The sequence below is a fragment of the Ascaphus truei genome, chromosome 10 (assembly GCF_040206685.1).
Source record: "Ascaphus truei isolate aAscTru1 chromosome 10, aAscTru1.hap1, whole genome shotgun sequence".
Lineage (NCBI taxonomy): Eukaryota > Metazoa > Chordata > Amphibia > Anura > Ascaphidae > Ascaphus > Ascaphus truei.
Genome location: NC_134492.1, coordinates 44,369,319 through 44,395,462, shown reverse-complemented (window position 1 = coordinate 44,395,462; position 26,144 = coordinate 44,369,319). Strand labels below are relative to the sequence as shown.

Below are 26,144 nucleotides of genomic sequence, written 5' to 3'. Positions count from 1 at the left end.
AATAATCATGAATAATACATAATGCAGTCTTTATTAAGTTCTTCTGGCAGATTCAAATTGGATAAACATTTAGAAAACATTTGTAAAACATGGAGAAACATGAATTATGCACATTTATAAGAATATTATGTAATAATATATATACACTGTAATGTATAATATATGTATACTGTATATATATATATGTGATTGCGTCTGGACACCAATTCTTAGCACCCCTGCGGTAAGCTGTGAACCGCCTACATCCTTTCCTTTACCTACGATATTTACTGGCTGGAGCACGCTTCTCAGCGCACCTGATCAGACTTACCTGCATCATCATTCCATGGATTGAACTCGCCGAGTCAAGTCTGTGAGTACTCCTGCTGTCTGGGGGGGTTGCTGTTGTATGAGATGCCGGGTCTGTGAGGGCAGTGGCGGGGAGCAGTTGCGGTCAGCCGTTACAGAGTCCCAGGCAGGGGACATGGCTTTCACTGCTGGTTCTTTCTCTCCTTACCACACTCTGTCCCCATCCCGTGTCAGTCGTTGTTACACAGTACAAACTACTCACCTACATCTGCTAGCATGCGGCCATTGGTTAACTGATCACGAGCGCTTTTAAGAATTGGATAACTTTATGGATTCTATGTGTGCAAGATATAGAGCATCAGTGCCTTTGGAGTTTATTCTCTGATTCTTTCTACTGTACATAGTAATATAATTTTTTACGTCGTTATCTTGTTCCTCATTCCGTGTACAGTACAGTAGTTCATTGAGAGAGGAGAGGTTTTGTGTATATCAATACTGCTGTTTATATACTGTACATTTGACTGTACAAACAGATTAGACTGTACACAACACCCCACCTCCCCCCAGGCCACCCTTTTTTCCTGAAACGACAAGAAAACAAAAAATTAGTGCAGTTACTGTATGTGCGTACTGTATTATGGCATTGTGTGATATGTAGTACTACTTTAGATGTCTGGTGCTGCTTTCTCTGAAAAGAAAAACAATGACCAGTTAGTAGGCAGTTACTGTACTACTGTCAAACTAGTCTACTGTATACTGGAACTACTGTACTGTATACTCTGACTACTGTTAAATACAACTTAAATACAACTGTATGTAACCTGATGGCTGGTGCTGCTCTCTCTGTAAAGAAAAAACTGTAACTACTGTACTGTATACTCTGACTATTGGGAAAGAAAAATCTGTGCCATACTTACCTGTATCATACTGTACTTACAATACTACTGCACAGTACTACTTTCCTGATGCTTGCCCATTACGCGCGATCACAATGGGCAACACAGTCGCAATATGGTCTATATGTTTATTGCAGCGTTCCACGGTGAGTACATCGTTCCAAAAACTCATTATGCCTTTCAACAACTCGTCCTTTTTGGAGGGTTTCGCCACTTTCCGGATATGGTCCTTCAGCTGATGCCAGACCATTTCGATCGGATTGAAGTCTGGCGATCTGTCATTGGAAAAAAAGGGACAATTAGTTTAAGAGATACAGTACACAGTAAAAACAGTGGGGGAAAAAATGAGACACGGTCTACTGCACTTACTCCGCTGGCGTCTTCACCCAGTTGATACCGCGCTCAAGGATATGCGCTGTTGACGCAGTGTGTTTCGGATTGTTGTCCTGGTAGAAGCGGTGACCATCCGGGAACTCGCGTGTGATATATTGCACTATCTCAGGGACAATGTTGTCTTGGAAGAAACCTTTATTCATTATTCCTATAGCAAGAAAAGAAAAGTGCTCAAAAAACTGCACAATAGTACAGTACAGTGCATACAGTAAGGTTACACTAGTAAAGTACAGTGCATAAGGCTACATTATATTTGATATATTTTACCTTCAAAGATGACAATGCATCCTGGTCCACGCCTAGAGATGGCACCCCACACATGCAGCTCACAGGGTGTTTTGGCCGCGGCTTCAAAGATATGCGGCCTTTTTTGTGGAATGCAAAGCTTGCAAATCTCTCCAGCGACACAGTAGACTCATCAGTGAAGATGCAATCCTGGAAAATCTCCCCACTGTCGATCCATGCCTGGGCCTGGTCCACTCTTTTGATTTTGTTTGCGTCCCATATCATGGGCTACGCTCTGTAATGACATGGAATAAATAATTTTAGCGGTACAGTACAGTTTCCTGAACAACACTTTTACCTCCTGTACTGTCCAGTACTAACCTCACACGTCCATATTTCCATCCAATGCTGCGTCTCATCTTCTTTATGCTGATCTCGGATACAGTCAGATTGTGCTTTCCTGCAGAGTGTTTTTGACCCTTAATGTGCTCATCTCTACAATGTAAAGAAAATATATTGTTTTATTAATATGCAGCAATATAAAATTTATATATAAATATAAATATACAAAATATATATACTGTTGTAATATAAATATAAATATACAAAGTATATATACTGTACTGATATAAATATAAATATACAAAATATATATACTGCTGTAATATAAATATAAATATACAAAGTATATATACTGTACTGATATAAATATAAATATACAAAATATATAATGTATACTGTATACTGTATACTGTATACTGTACTGATATAAATATAAATATACAAAATATATATACTGTTGTAATATAAATATACAATGTATATATACTGTACTGATATAAATATAAATATACAAAATATATATACTGTTGTAATATAAATATAAATATACAAAGTATATATACTGTACTGATATAAATATAAATATACAAAATATATATACTGTTGTAATATAAATATAAATATACAAAATATATACAGTATACTGTACTGATATAAATATAAATATACAAAATATATATACTGTTGTAATATAAATATACAAAGTATATATACTGTACTGATATAAATATAAATATACAAAATATATATACTGTTGTAATATAAATATAAATATACAAAATATATACTGTATACTGTACTGATATAAATATAAATATACAATATATATATACTGTTGTAATATAAATATAAATATACAAAGTATATATACTGTACTGATATAAATATAAATATACAAAATATATATACTGTTGTAATATAAATATAAATATACAAAGTATATATACTGTACTGATATAAATATATATATACAAAATATATATACTGTTGTAATATAAATATAAATATACAAAATATATACTGTATACTGTACTGATATAAATATAAATATACAAAATATATATACTGTTGTAATATAAATATAAATATACAAAGTATATATACTGTACTGATATAAATATAAATATACAAAATATATATACTGTTGTAATATAAATATACAAAATATATACTGTATACTGTACTGATATAAATATAAATATACAAAATATATATACTGTACTGATATAAATATAAATATACAAAATATATATACTGTACTGATATAAATATAAATATACAAAATATATATACTGTTGTAATATAAATCAACAGAAATAACAAAAATATTAGATTTAAATAAAAATTAATTTTATTTTTAAGTTGTATAAATATACTTACGCGTTAGTTACCCTTGGTGCCCTTTTGCGGTCTCTGTTTTTTTCCGTGTGCATGACAGCTCACGGTGGATGCTAGCACAACGATGCCAGAAGTAGCTAGCCAGCGTTGGATAGCAGCAATTCGGTGTCCGCTCGTGTACATCTCCTTAATTCGCATGCTGAGCTCCTTGGAAATCTTTTTAACAGGCATTGCTGCGAGTAGAAAGAAATACAAACTCAAGAATGTATATTCGTTTAGTCGATGTGTATTCAATGTGCAGTGAATCCACAAAATGGATGGTGTATTTATACGGTAATGACTCACATTAGAGTACGCCCACTTTCAACACCTGTACCTGGTCACCCTGCATAAAAGGTTACACACTTTGCATAGCCCACCACTCGATGATCTTTATCTGAACTTGCCCTTGTCCAGATACTGCATTGTGCCACCTGCTTCCATGGAGCAACCCCGATTCTACGGACGCAGGAACCCACTCGCCTCTGCCGTGCCTGTCAAGCAAAAAAAGCGAAAGGCGGTTGCCGTTTCCACACCAATGCAAAAGCGACAGGCTTAGGCCAATAAAGAAAACCTTCTGCTGACCCCAAAGGCTAAGGGTTTTCATAGACGTCAGCCTTATTATGTCAAGAAGATATACGGTGATGTACTCTCGACGCAAAACAATTGGCAGACAACCCATCGAACCAGCAGACCACTTCCTCACATACGCTTCGACGACTCTGCCGCTGCTGTCCTGGAAATCTTCAGCCCGTCTTCTCCACCCCTTGTCCTTGAAGCTGCCGCTGCCCTCCCGGAAGCCCACAGGCCATCTTCTCCACTTCTATCCGACGACGCTGCCTCCGAAATCCACGGGTCACTTTCTCCTTTGCTCTTAGATGACTCTGCTTCTCGCCTGGAAATCCAAAGGTCACTTTCTCCATCCCTCTTCGACGACGCTGCCGCTTCTCCTCTACCGGATATCCACAGGTCACCTCCTCCACTCTTCTTCGACGTCGCTGCCGCTTCTCTCCATGGAACCCCCATCTCATCCTCCGTTGCACCCATCCACCCAGATGTTCACACGCCATGCACAAGAAGCAGCTCGTTAGACCGGATGCTGAATGGGATAATTGTGGATCTCCCCGGGAACTCTATTGTGCTAGCAAAGATAGATCTGCTTCTGGAGACAATGCTAAATGTGGAGCAACGGATGCTACAAATGGATAAACGGATGATACATATGGATCAATGGATGCTAGATATGGATCAACGGATGCAACAAATGGATCAACGGATGGATCGACGGATGGAGAAGATAGAGGCTGACATAGCGGGCATACATTATTTACTTGGTGTTAATGCCCCTGTTTCCTGCTGGAGCAGGGGGGTGACATGGATGTGATGAATGGGACCTTCGACCCCCTTCCATCACCAAGAGCACCCCCTCCACCAGAAGATGTAGTGTACATGTATGCCATTGAGGAGGACATGACAACCCCGTCAAGACCACGCCAGGAGACAACACTGCGACCAAGACCGGTGGAAAGCTTCCTCCCAGACAACCTACCATTGCCCGTCGCCTCAAGCACACCCGCTCCCAAAAGACCTACAGTCACTCGCATCGATATGGTGCCCGACATCACCCTGTGCGATCTGCCACCGGCGCTCAGGGAGAAGTATAGGGTGAAGAGTGCTGGTGCACCCCACAAGTATGCCTTGTTACTTTTTAAGCACCATGTTCCCTACTCGTTGTATTGCGACTGGACCTTCAAAGTGAACTACGACGGAAATTGCGTAAAAAAGGCGCTTACTGCCAATGTAAGACGGAACATTCGGGATGAAATGCGGCGCTTTTATCCAATTACAGATTCTGTAATGAAAGGCGTTCGAGACTGCATTAATGGCGTTTTGCGCCATGCAAGGAATCGGCCATGGACGGACAATGTGGAGGACTTTCTGTAAGACCATACTGTTGTGCTGAACTGTATTGTACTCTACATGATTTGACCTGCTGTACTTAAATAAAGGAGATGTTGTTGTGTGTTTTTTTTACTTGTATTTATACAAAAAATGTTTTAACTTGCTGTCCACACACACAGGACCTGCACAATTCCAGTCCCTGAGGGCCGCAAACAGGCACGGTTTTCAAGGTTGTCCTGAAAACCTGCCCTGTTTGCTGCCCTCGAGGACTGTAGTGGTGCAGGTCTGACTGACAGTTTTGCGCACCATCCCACTGTACTTTATATGTTTCTTTAATAAAGGAGATGTTTCGTTTGTATACTGTATTTTATGAATAAAGTTTTTTTTGTAATCACAGGTAAGGCCATACTGTTGTGCTGAACTGTATTGTACTCTACATGTTTTGACCTGCTGTACTTAAATAAAGGAGATGTTGTTGTGTGTTTTTTTTACTTTTATTTATACAGAAATGTTTTAACTTGCTGTCCACACACACAGGACATGCACAATTCCAGTCCCTGGGGGCCGCAAACAGGCATGGTTTTCAAAGGTTACCCTGAAAACCCGCCCTGTTAGCTGCCCTCAAGGACTGTACTGGTGCAGACTGTTTTGCACACCATCCCACTGTACAGTATATGTTTTGACTTGTCGTTCTTTAATAAAGGAGATGTTGCGTTTTGCTTATTTTATGAATAAAGAATTTGTTTTTAAAACATGTGACTGTAAACCATACTGACTGACATAAATGTTTTCACAAATGTAGCAGTAAACCATACACCTGTTGATGTTTTGAATTGCTGTGCACTTAAAATGTTTCTACATTGTACAGTATTTGTAAATAAATGTTTTTGTACTTACTCCACCAATAAAAGAACATGTCGATTTGTTTTACATTGTTCCATTTGCTCCTTTGCTACTGTAACAAAATACAGTGTTTCTAGAATGTCGAGGCATACTGCACTGTATACTGTAGGCATGCTCAGTATAAGAGTATTAAAAAAAAATAGAAGACACAAAATGCATAGTTTTTATTTTTTCGGGTTTATTACACAGTATACTGTACTGTATATAAAAAAGTATTGTACAGTATACTGTATGGCTGGAAAACATCAGCATACTATTTCAGGTACAGTATTCTATCCTAATCAATAACAACGGCCACTAAACTGTAGACTCCGGTACGTGGGTTTTTAAATCCGATTCAGCAATGTGCAGGCATTGTTACACAAAGCGATATTGGGGCCTATGCAGAGAGCAGCGCTATTTCGAAATTCGCCATTTTTTGGAGAAAATCGCGCAGAAAGCAGCAGAAAATGGCGAGTTCCGAAAAACGCGCCAATTTTTCTTTTCTAGTTATAAAACTCGCCTCGCGGCTGGCGAGAACCTCAATCTCGCCAGTTTTAAAAATATCCGTATGCAGAGAGGCGCGAACGGCATCTAGCGGCTGTTCGCGCCAATAAAATGGCGTGATTGTCTCAGTTTTAACTCGCCAGAAAAAACTGCCGCTCGCGGCCATTGCAAAGGGGAAAAAAAAGCCGCGAATTTGTTTTAACACATTTCTGAAGCGCGCATCTCGCCAATTTAAACTCGCCACACGCATCCATGTTAAACATAGCAGAATTCGCACTTTTCTGCATATGGAGATTAAAACTCTCCAAAAAAGCTACTTTTTAATAAATTCGCCAATTTTAAAATTCGCTGCTCTCTGCATAGGCCCCATTATCCATCGAAATCGCTCCATTAGCCGTTTTTTTTTCTGAGGAAAAACAAAAAGAAAAGTTTTACTGTAATGGTCAGCCCCCTAAAGAAGTTCCCAGCCAGTCCCACCAATAATTTTCTCGGGGGGCGTCTCCTGTACACATGCGCATGCGCCTACCATCGATGTAATGACACGCATACTGTATGCGTTTCAAGAAGGTTCTAATGCGCATGCGCCTAGCGTTCCACCAATAGTTCCGTATCTGCAGCACAGTACTGGAGAAGCCGCTCAGCCAATAATATTGCTTACAGGAGAATCGCTTGACTTTTGAATCGCGCCGATATTGATACTGTATTGTCAAAATAAAAAAAACACAGAAAATAATACGGCAACAATACTCACCATAGAATTTCCCATTCAGCTGGCGCCGGCGCTGGTCCACTGCCAGTCCAGCATTCTTGATCATCCACGTCGATAGTTTGCAGCGGGTCTAGTCCACCTATAGTCAGCTAATGAGGCTGGAAATTGCTTAGGTACATGCAAGCTTGATCGAAACTGCACGCCAAATCCGGCTCAGTGTTGTCACTGACGGCGTGACCATCATTGGAAGCTGGTGCTGGTGCATTGCTTGGCAGCGACTGTCGTTTCTTAGTTGGTTTTAACACCACCCTTCGCCTTTTGCTGTCATCATTATCATACACTGGCGACACACTTTATTCGAGCTCGGCTAGTCCCACGAATTCGGGTATACCCGGGTGTATTGAGGTTTGTGACTGTTTTCTGCCCGAGTGCATTGAGGTATTTTCCAGACAGGGATTGAAGCATTTTATTCCCGCTGGCAGCAATACTGCACAGTATATATATATATACTGCATTACAATTCATGAATTTATGCCATCTGGTAGACACGCGAAGCATTGCAGCCTATTAAATCCTAATCATTATCATTTAACAGATCAGCCGCCCGTCAGCCAGGCATGAACCCAGGCTGGGAAGGCAAACACAACGGGGCTTGTCAGAGGTGAGGAGCGGCGCATTCCAGGTATCTGCCAGGTACATACTGGGTATTTGCTCGAATAAAGTGTGTCGGTGCAGTAGATACAGAAAAAAGCCGGTGATACACACCAATACCCTCCAACAAATTGTGGCTCAATACGAAAAACCGGGATCGCTACATAACCTTTTCCTTATTGCACGCTTCCACGTATGAGGAGTTGGCGAAAATTTGTAAAAGTCATAGTTTTCGACAAAATACTGATAAATTTGAACAACTGTTGCCATCTTATCCTCTGTTTCATTAATCGCGGCCCATATCAAATATGTGTAACTTCTGTCGGGTTTTTGGAAAGCGGGCTGCACTTGAACACTCATGGCGGGCGGGTCTCTGGAGAATACTGTAACCGAAACTGGTCTTTGTCTTTCTTTAATATGAAAATCCTAAATTGATACATTTTTGCAACCTCTTCCTTCAGTCTCAAGGCCAAGTTACAATAGCACACTGTGGTATCTTTTTTAAACGAAACACCTGCAAGATGACACATTACTGAAGCGCAAGCACATTACAATTCATGAATATCTGCCATCTGGCGGACACGCGAAGAATTGCAACCTATTAAATCCGAACCATTCTCAATAAACGCATCAACCGCGCGTCAGCCGCGCATGACCCGTGGCTGGGAATGCAAAATGAACGCGGCATGCGCCAGGTAAAGAGCGTCGCATTCCAGAAAAAAGCCAGGGAAAAAAACGGCGATTTGTTAGAATAAAAGCTGCCGCAGCAGTAGATAATACTTATGATATTGTGAAAATGCCAAATTTGTATATTGTCAAATTGCATGCCAGTTTCTCACTATTTTGCAGTATTAGAGTTTAATAAATAGTCCCCTGAATGTCGCTTGTTCCTATACTGGCTCAAATTCTCCAGCACTCTCCTCACAGGACAGCAAGCACAGCACAGCACAGTTTTTAATCTTCAGTATATACTGGGAGGGAGAATGGTCTAGCCAGCCACCTTTAATTATTTACTTAAACACATACTGTATTTGTTCTAGTTAGGGACACCCGCTGTATTAATTATGAAACAAATACGATTATTCTCAGCTGACTTTGAGCTTTAAAACTCTAAAGCATCTTTGATGTCGTTTTCGCCTTTTATGGTCACTAAATTTGCTAAAAAAGGGGGACATTTTATTTAAAGTAATTTCCAGGAAAATAAAATCCCTGCTCAGAACATGCTGACCACCGATGTTATCCTAACATGAAAACTCTAACAAGAAAGCTGTATTTGTTATGACTGTTTCTTTCACATGCTTTGTATCTCTCATCTACTCTTTGTATTTTCCCAACATGTCTTCCCCTTCTTGTCTCTGCCTTTTTACCGCCGTCTTCACATAGAGGAATATCCTAATCTCCCAATTTTTATGAGTAAGTTCCACAAATTCCCAGTAATCAGTCACCCAGTTAAGAGATTTATAAATCTGTGTATTTAATGTAATAAAAACATTATATTATAGATTATCTAATCTGTTCTTACAGCTTTTTGTGCTTTGAAAGTGACCTCACCAGAGCATTTGAAATTAAGGACAGCTAAGAAAACATTACTCACTTCTTTAGATGTTGGTTAATTTACAGTAAGAAATGTATTTGTTGAAAAATGCCCCATAACAATCTAGTTACCGTATTGCTGCTGCCGAAGTGTAGATTTTTGTATGTTTTGATACAGTAGCTTTAAAGAGTCAATCCTCTTAGAATCACAGTACACTAATGGTAGTAACATATTTAAGGGTGTACATCTGAGTGTTTGATATCTATCTAACCAAAACCTGACACCTAAAAGTTCATGTTTTTAAAAGTTTGTAAACATGGTGATCTCAAATTAGGGAGGTGTGTGATTTCCTCTGGCTTTCACCTTTTAGATATTGTTGTGTTTTTGAAAGGAGTATTCACAGACAAACCTACAGATGTCGCAGACTTACTTTCCATGGAGCCATGTGACCGTTCTGTCAAAAGGACCCTGCACAGAGAATTTCTCACTGCAGCGGATTCCCCTCGGCACAGAGAACATAGAAGCTGGCTACTTCTGTGTCTTCTTTTCCCTGCCTTAATTTTATTGGCCCTTTGAGAAGGACCAGGTTGCCGAATGATAAGGAAAGCACTTGATGTATGTATATCTTTTTTATACAGTACTGTGTTGCGCTCACAGGGTACTCAGCGCTTTACAAATTAGATAATACAGTACAGGGAATTGTAATTAAAAAAATTACCAACAATTAATATAAAAGGAAATCTCTTCCCCGGAGAGCTGGCAATCTAAGCCATATGTTGGGAGACCTACAGAGAAAGCAGGTGAGGGAAGATGTCAGTTTTGTTACAATGGTTGGTAGGTGAGTGTGGGACAGTAGCCATGAGTCCAGTCTATTAAAATGCTCAATGTAAAAGCTTTTTTTTTAGGTGTGACTTAAAGGTGAGGAGAGAAGGTGCTTGGCAAATACAGTGTGTGAGAGAATTCTACAGGTAAGAGGCAATGAGGGATTTTTTTTAGGGCGGTAGAGGGGGTGGAATGGAGACAGTTATGAGCCAGCACATGGGTTGGGCAGACACGTAATGTGAGATCAACAATAGAGTATCCCCACCAGGGAAAATGGGACTCAAAGGTATGGGATGCACTAATTTAAAAAAGAGACAATCTGAAATGGATATTCTTCCAATATGTTCCCTTCAATGATAAATCAGTGCAATATAGAATACACCCTAAGCAAGTCTTATAATCAATTCAATTCTAGAGTGTGTCTTGTGGAGGGTTGAAATGTAGAGCTGAAATCCCACTCAGTATAAAGTGCAGAAAAGACAATAAGTAGTGAGTGTCCCAAATTCCAAGGTATCAAGACAGTCCAATGGTGAATGGAAAAAATACTCACAGATTAATAAATGAGTATTCTCTCCTGGTGGAATCCATATGTACCAGGAGTCTTCACTTGCCGGGTGTAATCCTTAGTGTCAATGCGTTGAGAGTAAGCAAGCATAAGAGAAAAAGATGGCATAAATCCAAAAATCGCTGCACCGCTTGAATAATTCAGTAAAGAGGGTGGAAATAAAACGATTTATTTAGAGCAAACAACGGGAGATCAAAGCTGATACATAGGGAGGAACAGACAATATAGAGCCTTGAAGGTAAGAAGAAAAACACTTTAGATGATCCAAAACTTTATGGGAAGCCAGTAGAGGTATTTAATGAGGAGATGAATATGGAATGTACCAGAAGAAAGTTAATGATTCTAGCTATAGTATTTGGGATAGATTGCAAAGGAGAAAGTTGTGGGTCAGGGAGGCCTGTTAGCAGTACTGTATATTACAAAAATCCAGAAGGGAGAGGATAAGGGTGTGGGAATTAAGAAAGTTGAGGGATAGATGGCGGTAGTTAGTAAGGCACTTTAGGGTTAAGGGTGTTGTTTTTCCTGAATAGTTGTCACCACCAGATGATTAAAGGATGACAGAATAGGCCCAGATGAGAGGGAGGAGTTTAAATTCTGGGTAAGAGGGGAATAAGATAGGAGATAAGATAGGAGATGTGAGGGAATGAGATGCAGGCATGTGGTAGAAGGAGAGGAGAAAATCCGCTTAGAAGATACGAAAAAAAGTCAAGAGTGGAATAAGTCAGTTCGGAGGCTCCAAATGATTGCAATGGTAATTAATTTCCAGAGAGACAAAAGCAGTTAACAGTTATGCAGCTTTTTAAAGGAAAGCCAAATAGATATGTACGTAGGTTGACACCACTGCAAAAATGTAAATAAAGGACTGTGGGGCTTATACAGAGAGGTACGTACCAGAAAGGCTTAACGGAAATAAATTCGCCACAGGATTGGCATTTCATTTCGTCCTATGCAGGGTACTCCGGTAGTCCGGTGTGCAGTAAATTATGAATTTGGCGAGTTTCACTTGGAGTGAAACTCGGCATTCAGAGGCGCGCGGTATTTGGCCACCATAAAGCCAACTTTTGCTGGCGGGCAACATTTTACACAAACGCGCCATATAGTAGCTCCGATTGGCGCATACATGAATCTCTCTTGGTGTTTCTATTTATCCATATCCCTGATCACCGCTAGAACTCGTTCATGTAAGAGTTAATTCTAGCTTTTGGGTACTATTCCATTATCTTGGGGCTTCGATGCATCCAAGCCCCAAGATAATGGAATAGTACCCAAAAGCTAGAATTAACTCTTACATGAACGAGTTCTAGCGGTGATCAGGGATATGGATAAATAGAAACACCAAGAGAGATTCCCTAAAAGAGCACACGGGTATACCAGATAACGTATGAACAATTTTATTAATGTAACATTAAAAATATATGAAAAAATGGTAAAAATTTAAGGGGGACAAAACCATATTACCTCCTCACGAGACATGAGAATAAATTACTGTGCCACATATCTTCAGCCGCAAGACGCGAACTAGCGGCAGTATGGAAACAAACAACTATTCCCTCAATCCCTAAAGTTAAAAATAAAGTCTGGCAGATTTGCTGCATGGAAAAATTGGTTAGTCTTAATAACGACACCTGCGCAGATTTTCAGAAGGTGTGGTTACCTTGGATTTTGGGTGCTGGTCAACCAGAAATTAATACCCACTTAATTTTGTTGTAAAAAATGCTATTTATATTAACTATGTGATTGAATATTATAAGATGATTTGGTAGGTAAAATTCTAAATGAATGTGTTCTTTCTCCCGTCTCTATTTTTTGCACACTTCCCCCCCCCCCCCCATCTTTTATTTTCTTCATTTCCCCCTCTTCCTAAAAAATTTAATAAAAATTAAGTTTAAAAAAAAAAATTTGAGGGGGACTCTTAACCAGAAATGACAGAGGACATGCAAGTACTGCAAGGCTAAATATGTAACACTCCTTGGGACATACCTTAAAATTGGTAGATCCCCAGGGAAATATGAAGGCACATCCATACTGCTCCACTATAGGAACATAGGGGATTCTTGACTCTGATATTATATTGTACTTGCAGAGAGTACCCCCTGCAGATGACGCCTCACATCTTCATCATCAGCTGGGGCCAATCTCAGTGACCTCTCTCTAAATGGATGGGTATCATGTAGGCGTATTCAGTGATCCCCTCTCTTGACATGTACCATGTCCCACTCATGGTTGGAGAACACTTCAGGGATTTAGACCACTTTTTAACTTACAGCAATAGAGAGTTTCCTCGCTCAAACTTGTATCATATATAGAGGGAGGTTTTGTGCTGCCTGGGGTCTCCTTTATCTTATAGATTTTTACACTCTATATATATATCACCACTACGCACATGGCTACAACTAAAACCCCAGGGTAGTTTCTCCTGCCAACACTGCAAAGCAAGCAAAAATGTCACTATAACGAAAACCTTCCATAACTGGAACAATACTAAAACGTACCAAATAAGGAAGTTCATAAACTGCAAAAGCTTTGGAGTAATCTATCAAGGGGTGTGCAGATGTGGTAAAATATATATCGGTAAAACTAAAAGACAATTTAAACAACGTGTATTTGAAAGCCTAGGCACAATCAGAAACAAAACAGTATCAAGGCATGTCAACAACTGCCATAATGGTGACACAAATGTTATGTCCTTCAGAGGCATAGATCAATTCTCATTGGGCCAAAGGAAAAGGGATATTGACGCGATCCTCTTACAAAAAGTCACGTTGGAGCTATACCCTGCAAGCACTTTCACCTAAAGGGTTAAATGAAGGTTTCATGTTCCGTCCTTTCTTATAACTATAATCATCCTATAATTGTCATCATGATATGGTTTGGCATTTACTAGTGTCTCACCTCCTATAGTACACTTGCCAGTAAATATAAATTGCAATTCAAGTTTAGGCTAAAAACATCACAATAATGACACACAAACCTGACACAGTATTGTTATTATCCATTTATTTATTTGAAATTACCAGTGGTAACAATTGAGATCCACAAGTAACAATGTGTATGGTTAACATTGTAATCACAGTACTTATTAGATACAACCCAGCACCTATTGTCAAAGCACACAGACAGGCTTTAGAGCATTACAAGCTCCTGCACTGACAACCACTAGGGGCACATGTGCAGGCTGAAGGGTTACTTTAGGTCATAACCACCAGCGCTATAAATACTCCCAAGGTCTCATGGGATCTCCCCTCCACACTGGCCATGATTAAGCACTACTAGCGAAACGTGCACGTTGGCAGAACTCCTCAGTTAGGTGCAGGCACTAAGCCCTCTGACACAGATGCTGCTATCTATGCTTAATGACAGAGCAGGCAGCGCTGAGACTCAACTCCTGCACAGTTTACACTCCTGTATTACCCGATGGTCTAAGGGAGCCTTTTCTAGGGATTATATATATATCTATACTGACAAGCTATACAGCAGCTGTAGAGTATACTTACCTGTGCTGTTGCTCTCTACCATTCACTGTTACAGCAGAGTAGCTCTTATCAGGGCTGTTAAGGTACTGTTCATGTTCTACACTTGCTGAGCTGAATTGTTTTTACACTTATACACCTACTACTCTGCACAGTAACTCCCATACAGGGATTTCCAGGTATAGCAATCAGTATACACATGGTGCTCTATGTCAGATTATGTTTATTTCAATCTACTGATTAAGTCAGTTCACAATCTTATATGGTTAAATAGCACACCCTTCAGGTCTGGGGCAGATTATATAGCAACTGCCACCATTTGTCTATACGGTGCTCTATTTAATCTATCACCTACTGCTGTTAGCAACAGGTTTTAGAAGTGCAGCACACTTTATTATAACTACACTGTGCAATATCAGCTAGAGCCAAAGGTTTTAACAATATGACCTAGAGCTATAGCTGTTGTGTATCCTTGGGGCAGTCATTTACACTGTTCATTTAACCCTAAGGCAACATAGGTGCATTATCTTATCAAGATTTAAATGACACTCTATTGCTAACTACAGGCTGTGCAATCAACCCACCATTAGCAGTGTCATTTCAATACTATTGCACCAATGCACTACAAGTATATAATTGGCATTCCATATAAGAATAGTATTTATAATCCCTCAATCTAGCTTTCCCCCAGGCTTCCCTAATTAAGGTGGCTGGGGGCTAGTGCACTCAAGCAACACTTCAATAACGACTACCTACCTGGGGACTATCATATCCCTTAGGTAATTAAGCATAGCGATACAGAGTTTAATCCTATTTTAATCCCCATTGTTTTACTATGTTTCTAATAAAGTTTAGTTTTAAATTTACACCATCATCTCAACACAGTGTATGAGTGCTCTACTGGGGTTCTTTCCTCCATTGTTTATCATTCTTATATTACCCCATCAGCACCTACAGTACACCCATCATTATTAATTCACTATTGCAAGCAGTAGCGGGGGTTTCTCTATAGTATATATATAGTATATATATATATATATATATATATATATATATATATATTCTCCCCATTTATTGATATCTCAAAGGGAGAAGCGCAGGGATTCACTTTCTGTTTTTCACAGACTACTAAGGAAGGAAGAAGCATCAAAGTGTACTTTCCAAATAAAAAAAAACTTTTTATTGAGCACAGCAACCTATAGGTGATAATGATAGTATTATGGAAAACAAATTCAACTAACTTTATTAATCCAAAAGTATAAGTATAATCATGACAAAGTGCTGGACAAATACATTAATAAAATTGTATGGTGTACAATTCCTAATAAGTACAGTACTATCAGGTAGCTAAACTGATCTACTACAATATAAATGCATATATGTATCACTAGTATAGGGTGGAAGGGAACCATACATTTAGTTCCAACTTATTTAGTTAGTGGTCTCTTGTCAGTACTCTAGAGTCCTGAAAAGGGACTACTAACTAAATAAGTTAGTAGAATTAATTTACCATAATACTATCATTATCACCTATAAGTTGTTGTGTGCCATCAAAGTTATTTATTTTGGAAGCACACTATTGTGCTTCTTCATACCTTAGTCATCTTTTCCCTTAGGAACAGCTGCCCCCAAAGTATCTGGGGTGACTGTCCCCAGGCTAGTCTTCCTCTAGTCTTCATCTGCCGGGCTTGACTCATTTCTTTGGCATTGTTCAGGTTAGTCATCACAGTACCTCTTTTCACCTGCACATAGTGGGAAGTTTTGTTATTTACTACAACTGTTATCCACTCTAGCTCCTTGGCAGATACCAACACCACTCCAGTCTTTACTAACAATCCACCTGGGAATCCTCCATTGGGGAGGCAAGCTATCATCATAGTGGGACCATGTATTTCTCAATGTAGGGTCACCCTTCCTTCTATTTGATGGATATTGCTTGGGCACACTCTCACAGAACGAGGTCCGATCTATCTGATCTCTCCTATTGGATCTACGTTTGCAGTACTGGTTCTCTTCCCACTCCCCGGTATACTTTCAGGCATAAGTGGTGAATGGTCATACCATAATCTTCTCCACCAACCATCTGACACCATCTTGCTAGTTGGCCAAAAATATTTGCATTTGTTTTGATTATAGCCCCTGTCTCATTATACATATTTTGGACCTCTAGACATATCAGTGCAAACAAACAAACTTAATTGGTCCTCCCGTGACTTTTTCAGGAACTCGAACTCCACTACTACATACCCTAGATAAGGACAACAGCAGCTGTTTCAGATGTTTATCATGCCATGGCTTGAAGCTAATGGACACTTGTGACACACTTGGAGAACATTGTATCTTTTTCTTTTGTTCTGAGCTTCTACCCTACCGTGGGGACCCAGAAGGATATCCAGCAGGTATGATTGTTTCAGTCCCTTGGCCGGGATAGCCTTTGTGGAACCATTCTCCATGTGGGACCCAATTTGCTCCTTCACTGAGTCCCTTTGCCTTTTCCCTGATTAGACTTCAATTGAATGAACCATATGATCACATGTTGCAGATTATCTTGCCTGCTATTGTGCTTGTAATAATTCCCTTGGCGTAATGTATCTATAGCAGAAGTCGGGTCTAGGGTCCATTAAAGTAGCGTTTCCCTTGAGATCATTGCCCTCCTTTCGGGCATTTCTCTTCCGGGAGCCCACCGGGGCCTGTCCCGTCAATCAGTCAGAGTGTCTTCTCCTGACACTACCTCCATCCACATGGAGTCCATGATTTCATGTATTATCCTCGACGAGCTCTCCCACTTTGTCAGGTCCAATTCATGTTTGACCCCGCCCTTTCGAGTATCACTGCTGGATGCAGGTCTTCTTCCACCGGTCATGCCTCCGCTACACTCTCTCCCGACCCTCATTGACTGCTAGCCAATATGCTCTTGTTTGACATTATACTCAGTGACCGTAGGGCTGTCTGCTCTTTTTAATGCCGTATTTATCTCAGCAGTTTCAAAAATGTAGGGAATGTCCCTTTTCTTTCCCTCAGTCAAAGATATAAAGTCATCACATCCCCAGTAGGGACCCCTCGCATCAACTGTTTTTTTCGGATGCGATCAACCTTTCCCACCAGGACTTCTTATGTAGTCGAGTATCCTTGCCAAGTGTGTGAGATAACAGGAGTGGCTAAATACTGTAATATCATCTATATAAGCTACAGAACTTCCTTCTAGGCCATCTAACAGGTAATTCACGAGTCACTGGAAGAAGGAAAAGGCATTTTGCATCCCAAATGACATGACTTTAAACTCATGTAAACAAAAGGGGGTGATAATCAAGAACCGTTCCTGAGCCTCTGATGTCATAGGGATTTGCCAGTACCCCCTGCTCAAGTCCATAATAGTCAAGTAGCTGGCACCTGCCAGATGGTCTAACAGCTCATCTATCCTTGGCATGGGGTATGCATCAAACAAAGTCACTAGGTTTAGTCTCCTATAGTCAAAACAGAATATGGTGGTCCCATCTTTTTGGGGTATTTGGACTCCTGGGGCAGCCCAAGGACATTGGAGTTTTTAATCACCTATCTTCTATCTCCCTCTTTATGTCCTGCTGCAGTTCTGGGGAGAATCTGTAGTCTGTCTCTCTGAGGAAAGTTTAACTCCCTGTATCAACTGAATGTGTAGCTAAGTGAGTTCTCCTTTGCCTCCTGGTGAATATGAGCTCATCGGGGTTCAGCATACTATACAGCTGATCCCTCAGAGCTTCTCACTGACCGTAATCGCATACTGAACAACCCTTTTTGGCTACAACTAACAAGTCAAGCAATGGGTCAGCTACCTGTTCTCCCTCTGACTGGCCACATAGAGCTAATACAGATGCCCCCCGCTGATGATAGGCTTTAATCATGTTTATATGATACACATTCTGTTGCTTCCTTCTGTCCTCCCAGGCCACTACGTAATTTACTTTCTTCAGGTGCTATAGCACCATGAATGGCCCCTACCAGGCAGCCTGAAGTTTATTCTGCTGCAAGGGAATGAGTGCAAGCACTTTCTGCCCTATGTCTCTCTCCCTGGCAGTGAGATCCTACCATTTCTTCTGTCTGACTTGGGCATACCTCAGGTTCTCCTTGACTAACAAGGAGTAAGTCCACTAGTTTCTACATGTTATCCTGAAACTTGAGTACGTACTCCACTACAGACATTTCAGGGGTGTTTAATTTTCCATCCCACTCTCCGCAGATCAAGTTAAGGGGCATACAGACCCTGTGTCCATAGAGTAGCTCAAAGGGAGAGAACACTGGACGCTTGTGGCATCTCCCTTTATGCAAACAGGAGTTGAGTCAAGAATCGCTCCCAGCCTCTCCCCGGAGCCTCCACAAATGTTTTAAGCATAAGGGTCCCATTAAATCTCTCACACAGGCCATTAGTTTGAGGGTAGTAGGGGCTGAATTTGAGCTGCTCTACCTGTATTTTCTCGCAGAGACTCTACATTAGATTGGACATACACTGTGCACCCTGGTCAGTGAACATCTTCTTAGGGAATCCTAACCTAGCAAAAGTGTCTAGCAAGGCATTTGCGACCCTGTCAGCCCTTAAGGAGGGGAAGGATATGGCTTTAGAGTATCTGGTGGCATAAACTACCACAGTTAGGATATACTTCTTTCTGGAACTGTTGGAAATAGCTAGGGGACTCACAATATCTACCTTTCTCTATAAGTGACCGGGGCACTAGGGGGACATGAACAGAATCCCTAATCTTCTTCACCTTTTGACATTTGCGGCAGGTGTGACAGTAATCTGCCACATCTGTACCCAGGTTAGGCCAATACTAATGATGGGCTAACTGTGCCTTGGTGATGGCAAACCCCAGGTGTCCTGCCAATTGAATTTTATGAGGTATCCTCAGTAAGGCGTCGGACAAGCTTCTTGCTGGCGTGCGGAGGTGCGCTGAGGCTTAGGGAAAGCAGGTGCTTTCCCTGGCCTTAGACAGCGCGCCATCCGGGGGCATGTCGGGGGCATGTCGTGGGCGGGCCAGTGACGTCACGGAGCTGGTTCGCCCTCATTGGGCGAACCGCTCACGTGACCGGCCCTGCGCAAGCGGGAAAATTAAAAAATTTCCTAAGACCTACGCTTCCGCGCTCTTGCGGAAGCGTAGGCGAGCCCCTAATAAAGCCGCTCTAATTGCGGCTGTAGGGGCTCAGTGCTGAGCGGAAGCGCGCCTCAGCGTGCCTCCACCAGCAAGCAGTAACCCTGGACGAGGCCTAACTGTCACTGAAATTCTCCAGCCACTATCAGCTGCCTGTCAGCTGCTCAGAGTTCCTATTTGCTGTTAAGAATAGTCTCCCTGTAAAGCCTCCCTTTATCACAATACACCTGCTCCTTTTCAGACTCAGATGGGGATTTTCCTGCCTTCTAAAGTGTGGTCTGTCTGCTTGGCCATCTGAAAGTCCTGACTTGGCCCTTCTTCCTCAGCAGTCAGTCTGGGTCTGTCCTGGCCCATCACTACTCCCAAGGTCCCACAGGACTCTATGAGCTATTTTGATGGGCTGTAATAGGAGGTCCCTTCTGACCCCCATGTCAGTACAACCCTTGTCAATCACCCTCTTGGGGCCCCCTGAGACCTTTTGACCTATAGTGATGGATTGAGGTTTGAGGTCACCTCTGTCCCCCAATTCGGTACAACCGAATCACATCTCCTCCCTGGGAACCACAGTGCTTGTCAATACCAGGACTTGTGACGCAGGCTACTGCTTTTGTGCAGCCTGTGTTGGGTCACAGCAGTCTTATACTGGGTAATAATTTTACCCAGATATTTCTTAGCAACACATTAGCAGGAATATCATAAATTAGTCCCACCTGCCGCAAACCCTAACTAGCTCCCTAATCCAGGTAAACTTTGACCACAGGCCAATCATGGCAGGCTCCTCCTGCCACCCCTAAATGCAGAGTCCATCCAGGAATGATTTCCTCAAGTCCCACGGCCCCTGGTTGCACCAGGATAACTGTACTGTACAACCTGAGTCCCTCAATCCTTGGTCGAGTCTCTGACCCATCGTGATCGGCTGCAAGTGGGCAACTCTGTTTTCCTGCACTCCAGACAACACATAGGCACCTGGGAGCACTCCTATGGGGTGAACCCCTCCAGATGCTGTTGCAGGCTTCTTCCTTTCTGGGAAGGTATGCTTCTGCTTTTGCATGTAAAACACTGACAGGTATCCCCCTGCCCAGGTACTGTATGCAAACCCCTCCCCCCATAGATGGAGCCCTGGCACGCTTAAAAGGAGGTCGTTGTCTGTTCTCCCACCAAATAATCCAACCGGATCTTCAAACAACAAAACAAAAAAAACAGTGCACCGGAAGTGAATGGCAATAGTTTTAATAAAAACACATAAACATATAGCATGGACTTACAATTAAAATAAAAAAAGTAGGCTCCACGATTTCCCAGTGAGAGCTGAGAAGGTCCGTTGATATAATTCTGCTAGGACCCGGTGCACCAGGGCCCCGGACTCTGACCTCTCAGCACTGGATCCATGGAGGCTTCACAGCTGATTTACTGACTGGCATCTACACATGATGACGTATGGAAGCTCCTGCGTGATGACGTATTACGTCAAAGTTACGAGACCTCAACGCGTTTTGCACATACAACATGCTTCATCATGGTGTAATGTCACTATGGCAGGGCTCTTGTATTTATAATCATATCTCCTCCAGCTGCTCAACATCTAGTGAAGAGTCCTGGGACCTGGGGCACCAGATCCTGGCAGACTTACAACAACGGAACTTCTCAGCTCTCACTGGGAAATCGTGGAGCCTACTTTTACTATTTTAATTGTAAGTTAATGCTATATGTTTGTGTGTTTATATTACAACTATCTGCCATTCACTTCCGGTGCGCTGTGTCTTTTGTTTTGTTTATACATACACACATTCATAAAAAAGGTGTGACATACCTGAGTGCTTTCCCTTTATGGCAAAATCAAAATATGTTGCAAGGTAAAAAGGGAAAGAAAAAACTAATAGAATGAATACATGATCAAACCGATATTTATTTTTTTTGTAAAAAAAAATTGGTTTTCTAAGGGAATTTGCATAGCATGTCCAATATTTCAGTGCTTGTTCTTCACTGAAATTTCTTGCTCGGTGAAGACATTGCAGAATGAGTCAAGGTAACCTGCATTTAGGTCTATAACAAGTTTGATGGCTCATGACAATTCTGAGTGAATATTATAAAAGTTTTAACAAGATACAGTAATGTTGAAGAAAAGAAAATAACTTAGAAAGAGTACAGTAATTGAAAAAACTATTTCAATCAACTTTTACTGTGTCTATGTGTAATGTACAGAATAACCGCAGGATTTATTGAATTACAGTATGGACATTTCAGCATGTAGGCTTTAGTCATTTTACATAGCATGCTGATGCTATAAAGAACATTATTGATGCCAGATGTAACAAGGGATGTGAGTCTTATTACATTTTCTTAGCATTCTATTATGTTAATACATGGTTTTTAGAATTCCTGATGAGGCATCATAGCTGTTTATTCATATTTCAGTTATTCTGATTTTCTGTTAGTACAGTATAATTACTTACTGTACTGTTTCCGTAACCACGTAAACACAAGTGCATTTCTCTGGAATTTCTTTGCAAATGGGATTTAGCAACTGCCATAGTACTTTGCAGTAGCAAAATGTGGTGCCTTTAACCTTAATATAATACACAGTATTCCAAGGCTATTGCTACAGTCAGGGCCACAGACAGATTTCCCGGGGCCTAGGACTAGAGTTACGACTGCACCCCCCCTCCCCCCTCATGTTGGCGGTCTCGTGAGCACCCCCATTTTACACCTCGCTAGCCCCCTCTATTTCTCCCCCTCTTCCCATGTATTTCTCTCCTCTCCATCTCACACTTATCCCCTCTCTTCCTCACTCTCCTCGCCGCCCCCTCTATTACACCCCCTCTGTCTGTGATACATATGGTTCAATTTTGTTGCCCCAAAATTATATAATTTTGTCTTCTTGACCCCATAGCATTATTTGCTAAAATTTGGAGGACAGAACAAAAGTACTGTAGAAGTGATACCTTTAATGGCTAACTCGTGGTTTAAAAGAGTGCAAACTTTCAGGACTACTAAGGTCCATCATCAGGTAGACTTTTACAAATTAACTGAAATGGTATGTCATTTATAAAAGGCTCACATTCTATGGAAGTGGAATCCTTTTAAACTAACATTCCAGACCAAGATACAATAGCTTTGCATTATACCAAACTTACTTGGAGACTGTTGTAACGAATTTCAAACTTACACACAATTACTTCTCATTTAGTGAAAGCCATCTAGCTACAAAAGATAAATACAGCTACCAAAACAAGGACGGCACCCAATATGCAAACCTGTTAATGGCAAAGCTAGAAAATAATTTATTGTCTACCTCAAGCACAAACCCGTGGCTTATTTCTGTTCAAAAGAAGACATTGCAAAATATGCCCAAATATGACTAAATCAACACACTTTTCCAACTGTGATGAAACACGCAGATTCCAGATCAAATCATTTATGTCATGTCAGACAAACTTTGTGGTGTACTTATTAAAATGCGGATGTAATAAGCAATATGTGGGGTTAACTAGTAGAGCCCTTAAGATTCGCATTTTAGAACACTTGAGACTTATCAAAAATCATGACATGATGCATCTGGTATCATTACATTTTAACACATGTCCATTGGGTTCTGTAGAGACCTTACAATGTTGTGCTATTGAGCATATTGCATTACCTCCTCATGGAGGGGATCGCGTTAAGATCTTGCATCAGCGAGAAGCACATTGGATTTTTGTATTAAATACCCTACAGCCCAATGGACTAAATGTGGAATGGGATCTGCGTTGTTTCTTGTTTATATTTGACATCTTTTCTTGAGATGTGACTGTGCCTTTAAAAATTTCTTTAGTGAGTAATATTCAGTTCATTTTTATTTATTATGTACATATTGCTACGTATCTCCCGCTTATGTTTTCTTCATTTATGTACCTCACCCCCCCTTCTCCACCCCTCTTTCTCTCCCCCCTCCCCCCCTAACCTCCACCACCCCCCCTCCCCTGCCCCCCCCCCTCCCCTCTTCTTTCTCCCTTACTGGTTCCCAGATTGATTTACCATTCAATGTTAATCAGCATCATTCAGCCTTTTTATGTGATGTGTTAAACTGTGCTTTTGTAATATAGCAAATGCCTTTGCACATAATAATAGATTTGAAGCTGTATTTTAGAGTGTAACATTGACTCAGGGACCTAGTAAGTCTTTGCAGTGTTGTCAGCAGTTTTTAATATACCTTTAGGACATTGCCTGAGTTTAATATTAGCCCAATATAGAAACGTTTATTTCAATAGAGATTCTATTAAAGGGCAGGTAGCATGTAGGATTGATGTATCCTAGTAAACTTAAACAAGCATTTTATGGCAATGTTAAAGAAAGGGTTAACACATTTGCCCATTTTCGCGGGCTTTTTAAAGTTTAAATGTCAGGCAGTCACCGCATCTCCCCACTCCAAGACGAAGCCCTATCCTAGAGGGTGAAACGCGTAGAGGAGGAGATCGCGGTGTAGCCCTTGTTTGTGGTGTTAATAAAGTTGGTTGAAGATCATCCGGGAGCTTCATTGAGTCAGTCATGCGCAGTAGCGCCGAAGTTTCTTCTCTTTCCTGACAACCACAGACGGCAGCACGCAGGAGCAGCGGAGGTGAGCTGGTCCCAGACCAGAGAGGCAGTTGAGGTAAGGATTATACATCCCCCCACACCGGTCAACACTGTGACCACGCTGGGCTCCCTCCCACATAGCTCCATTGAATTTCTATTGCTGATACACGGAAGCGCAGGACAGGCTTCTGGTAATTTAATTATTTGGATTGCCTGTGAGCAGGAACTCATCCAAGTCCACAAACGGCTTAATGACCATTAACCAAAACACAAAGCAGTTCCCACAAATTCTACATAAAAGACAAGAAAGTACAGACATCCCTATGCCACAAACTCACAGACCAACCTACACACGTAAGATATGACTGTTTACACCTCAGAGATACACACCACTCTATTGTTTATTTGTTTGTAGCCAAGCCATAAGGTAAATCTGCACTATCTCGGATACCACAGCAACTGGATATGCTCATGGTGATCTTCATAAATTAAGGTTACAACAACTGATTTACATACAAACAAATACAAAGAAAAGTCCCCAGCATGACTGGGCATTGGTTAATCCCCATGGGCAGAGGTGCTAGATCAGGGGGGAGGGGGAGGAGATCATGCTATAGAGGCTAGGAAGGAAGAGCAAGGGCCACTCACCTCATTGTCTAAGCAAAGAAAACCCACCCACCATCCCTTGTTTACCATGGTTGTTTTTGTGGGTTTTTTATTAAGTTTATTATTTTACATTTTTCGGAAAGCGAGAATAGATAAATAAAAAAGAAAAAAATATATGTAAACGTAGATGAAAAACAATGATGTTACAGCTGGGTGCATGGTTGTTTATGGTACAGACTGGACCCATAAGTAGGGTTTGGGCATATAGCCCAGTTAGTAATTGCTGTTCGTCCCACCCCGGGTCGCTAGTGTTGGGGAGCATCCTTTTTGGTGGTTAACACTGTATGGTTGCGGTGTCAGTTGCAACCACAGAAACATGGGATCACAAGCCACTGCAATGCTGAGGGTTCTCGACATGGTACAGTCTTGTCTGAGTTGGGTTTAAAACAATGCTGTATCATTAATAAAAGCTGTGGCCTTAATCCTCCAGTTGTCAGTGTCTTATGTTGGCAGTAGGGGCTCATCGGGCCTACCCCAGTCAATAGCAACTGGCATACCCAGGATAAAACGTTTTTGGATACAAAGAGAAGAAGTGAAGAAAACCAACCCTCCATAAAGATGACAATTTAAAATAAATCTTTGGGGACACACCCTTGCTACCCTACAGAAAGACAGCAAACTTCAAACTACTGATCGTGAGGAGCTTCTTGTCCTGGCCTATGGCTAACAGCACATTTCCCTGTCAACACAAAATATGTGAAATCTGTGCACACATTTTAAATACAGAGAGGATAACTTTACCACACACACATAAAGAGTATATACATCACCTGAGCCTCATTCAATTTTGTATACCTCATAACATGCACATAATGCCTTCATGGCTTATTTTATATACATACATGGCAAGGCTTACTTTTCCCAGAGCTGGGGCTTAGAAGTCAAAACACTGTGGCTCCAGAGACAGTAAAAACGGTAGCTTCTTGTGGGGTAGGAGGGTCGGTTCTCCTGAATGGGACACCCCACAGAGAGATCTTCTTCTGCATAGGAATGTGGTCTGGATTCCACAGCTTCCCCGGGCAGTGCCAACTGTAGACAAAACAGGATACACAGTAAAAAAAGAATGAACATGCATCTCTACCCCATCAAGCAGAAAAAAAAGTTTCCTGTAGGGCAACACTTTAGCCTCAGTCATGATATCATGTACATGGAAATAACAGTTATCAATGGGTATTCCTTGGCTCATAACCCTCAAATTAATTTAAAAACCAAAACTGTCACATTTCCCTCACAGCATTGTGAAC

At 41.1% G+C, this 26,144-nt stretch overlaps 1 long non-coding RNA gene across 1 annotated transcript in view; it reads right to left on the bottom strand.

Annotated features, from left to right (window-relative positions):
• Nucleotides 1-25,925, bottom strand: part of LOC142503390 (uncharacterized) — a 72,432-nt gene extending 46,507 nt beyond the window's left edge. Inside the window, exon 1 of the long non-coding RNA XR_012804004.1 lies at nucleotides 25,757-25,925. This is a non-coding gene — a long non-coding RNA (uncharacterized LOC142503390). The remainder of the gene's footprint in view (nucleotides 1-25,756) is intronic.
• Nucleotides 25,926-26,144: the final 219 nt, after the last annotated feature.